The sequence below is a fragment of the Nelumbo lutea genome, chromosome 1 (assembly GCF_056320005.1).
Source record: "Nelumbo lutea isolate HS-2025 chromosome 1, American lotus-T2T, whole genome shotgun sequence".
NCBI lineage: Eukaryota > Viridiplantae > Streptophyta > Magnoliopsida > Proteales > Nelumbonaceae > Nelumbo > Nelumbo lutea.
Window position 1 is genome coordinate 216710045 of NC_142684.1, and position 3925 is coordinate 216713969.

At 36.1% G+C, this 3925-nt stretch overlaps 1 long non-coding RNA gene across 1 annotated transcript; it reads left to right on the plus strand.

The window, feature by feature from the left end:
* Positions 1–2984, plus strand: LOC148880984 (uncharacterized). The gene is made up of 2 exons (XR_016104695.1): positions 1–518; positions 2655–2984. It is a non-coding gene; the product is annotated as an uncharacterized LOC148880984 (long non-coding RNA).
* Positions 2985–3925: the final 941 nt, after the last annotated feature.

Here is a 3925-nt window from a genome sequence, read left to right on the forward strand (position 1 = left end):
GGAAAGAATGTCAAAATGTCAAAATTGCCCCTAAAAAGTTCACCGTCCGAGAGTTTCTCCCCTTCTAGTGTCCTCCAAAACTCACCGGTGACCTCATCAAACTATTTCTCTCTCTCATTCTCTTCCCTCTCTCTCTTCTTCTGCCTCTCTTCTCTCCCTCTCTCTCTCTCTCTACATCATCCGCAACATCTACTGCTGTCAATCTAGATCCAGCAGCCACTACTATTTTCATAGTCATACCTGTTTCGTCTAGTAATCTCGCTTGAAATCAACTATTCGATGGTTTTTCTTTCATCCTCACGACACCAACCTACTTCACGAAGGTTAAGAGAGCGGTCCCCTGTTTCAAGATTCCCAATCATCAATTTCAGTTTCAGAGCTACTAATTTCGTTGCTGGTAGCACTATACATCAAAGAGTTTAAGAAATAGTAAGAAAAGGAGAATCCGATTGCTACTTGTCATCCCATTGCTACAGATCTGGGCGTCCCATTGTGAAGTGATTCTCGACAACAAACAGGTGTTATTCTTGCTTTTGACTTTAATCGGAGATGCCAGGATCCTCAGATATCCCCTTGAATGGTTGATTTAAACCTATTGAAACCTCCTATGTCTAGCAATCCATATCAGCAATATTGTTCTTGCTTTGCTTTAATTCCTTAATGATATCCCTTGGCTACATATGACCTTCACTATATGATTTAGATCGTTGATAGTAGAATTATGTAGTTTGCTTTTCTATATTTTACTTGTCTTGATGTTTGTTTTGATGTTAAAACTATTGATGATGCATGGACCATAAGGGGAATATGGATTTACTGTTAAGGGTTGGGATTGTTGAACAACCAAACTTCTTTCAATATTAATTGAATTCTCTAAACATAAAGTTGGGGAAAAGTTTATGGAGATTTGGTGATTAGTTTCCTGAATTAAGCAAAATAACCCAATAATCCAAAAAATAAGAAAAATAAGGATAGAAGTAAAATAATAAATAGGTAGAAAATAAAAAAAAGGGGAATATGAATAGAATAAAATAATAAAATCAATTTAAATGGTTAGTTAAATAACAAAAATGATAAAAAAAATGCAAAATGGGACGGACAACATGAAACATGAAATTTCATCTAGTTCCCCCAAGAAGAGAAAAATTATGCACACATCCCATTAAAAGAACTTTGTATTCTTACATTAATTGTTTAAGAAGAATGGCTTCTTTATTTTGCAGAAATTGTTTAATAAGAACGTTTCTTTAACACTGAAAACAACTCTAATCGCTTATCGTTTAAGAAATGATCTTGAGGTCACATTTCTATTTGGTTGTACAAAAACAATTTTCATGTTTGATTACAAAATTAGAACGAAATTGATCTATTTGGTAAACGTGAAACCATTGTCTTTTTTGGTTAAGAGATAATCACAGCATATTGACCTAAAAGCATGTGTGAAGCTTGGGTATCCAATTTGAGCCCAACTAAGCCTAGCCTGAGCTTTTGCACAGGTTGGACTGGGATTTGGTCATGTCCATCTTAATAGCCAAAGAAGATTCGTCCCTATCATAATAGAACAAGTTACTAGGAGTAGGGGAGGGGAGAGGAATAATTGGAAATCCCATTTTTTTCAATCCATTTTACTGCTAAAGTCCATTAAAATAGAGTGTATATACCAGGAAGCAAAATGACAGAAAATCAAAGAAAACACAAAACCATTGATATGGTGCAATTCACAATTGCCATTCTGTTGTGTGTGTGTGTAATGAGATGGATAAGGGCCAACGTAGATATTTGAATAAAACAAGAAAACTATTGAACAAATGCAAACCTATTATTGTCAACAACAAGGTTGAAAAGTGCCGTAACGAACTCCAAATTCCACAGCTCTCTCGTTATGCTCATGAAGAACCAACCCCCAAAACCGCACAAGGGCCTCAACAAATCCATTGGTTCCCATAAAAATTCTGGCCTCTTCACCATCTTTCAGCAAGTATCGTATATGTTCCACTACTTTGAATTGCATCCTTAGGTCATTTCCTTCATACAAGACAGTTAGGAAATTCTCATACATCTGAAACAGGTCTAGTTTGGAGTTTTCTTTTGGGTCAGACATTTTCAATCTCATTTCTTTCAATCTTCTCAACAATCCCATTCTCCTTAACAAACACTACCTTGACTCTCTTCAACTTACAAGAGTCAACACTTTCATGTTTCATGTTTGGGAATGTTTGGGCATGGACCAGTGGGTGTGTGTGTGAGGGGCAAGGAGTTTGTCTGTGGCTTGACTCAATTAGTTTCTTGAACTTGCGCAAATATCATGGAATGCCATCAAGAGACTACTAAACTGACAGCTTATATTCCCATTGACTATCAGAAGAATTTCAAAGAAATCTCTACTTCCAATTTACCTTCTCTAGATATGGTTATTATGTTTCTCACTAGTAAGTAGAGTTGATTCAGTTCCTAATTTTCTTGGGATTAAAGATCTATGCAACAAGATCATGAAAGTTTTGTTAAGTTGATTCAGTTCCTAATTTTCAAGCCTTGTCTTCTGTTAAGTTGATTTGTTTCATATGGTTGCATGGAATTTGTTATGCTTATTAAGTGAAAATTCTGCAACTGGGAAAACCAATATAGTTATTTATGTTTTTTTCCTTTTCTTATAGGTTTGTAGCTGATGCCTATGCAGTATTCTGTGTATAGGGAAGTGTGACAGGGTTTGGCCAACTGACCATATGCTGAACAAATACTGAGACTTTCTCTGGTTATTAAGAAAATTCCGAGATAGAGACTTAATTAGTGAATGGAAAATGATTTGGTTGTTTACATGGTACATAAATTTAAGAATGTCAGCTTTCTGTGTTGTTTGAAAAATGTGAGAGCTGGATCTATATGATGTTCTGTTTCCTTGATGGCTGAACCTTGAACCACAAAATACAGGATCCATGTTTATATTCATAGATTACAAGATATCCAACATTCACTCTGTTTAGCTAGTTGGGCTTTGGATTCACTCAGTGAGAGTTGAGTTGGTTTCTATCCAGTCACCCCAATCTTACGACAATCCATCTGCAACTATAGGGGAAATGGAGAAGAGGGGGAGACCGTAGAAATAAGGGACACAATGTGTATGATTTGTATCACATGGACTTAAGCTCAAAGGATAGAATTGACAAGAGGTGAAAAAGATAACAAACTTACCAGGAAGGTAGGTGTTGCAAAAGAACATAGGAAAATAAGGAAACTCACATAGCTGGATTAATTAAACAAAAAATAACATGGGTAAGCGCACTTACGCAGGTAAATGTCTTTCTGAAAAAAGAACAGGGCCTTAGAAAGAACCAAAGTTTAACACCTCCAAATGGTCTGATTTCCAATGGGCGAAAAATGTGAAAAAAATAAAAGAAAGAAATTAAACGTTCATCCTAAATCTGTTCATGGCCTGGATTTGGGCCAGGCCTTACCACTTATTCACAGGAAATGCCCAGTCCCAGGCCCGAGCCCAGCTTGATTATCAGGCTTGGTTTAACACCTCCAAATGGTCTGATTTCCAATGGGCGAAAAATGTGAAAAAAATAAAAGAAAGAAATTAAACATTCATCCTAAATCTGTTCATGGCCTGGATTTGGGCCAGGCCTTACCACTTATTTACAGGAAATGCCCAGTCCCAGGCCCGAGCCCAGCTTGATTATCAGGCTTGTTTTGATCTCGAGCTTGCTCCTATAATAAAACCTGAAGCTGGATATATGTTATGCAATACCTTAGTTTTATGTTCTAATTTCATATATTTTAATTTGTTCCTGTCCAATCACACATTTTGTACATCAAAATTATTGCCGCCCAAGATACAATTATACACCTAAGTTCGGAAAAAAAAAAAGAAAATCGCAGACAAAATAGAAATATAAGTTATTACCTATTATTCATCATTAGTATA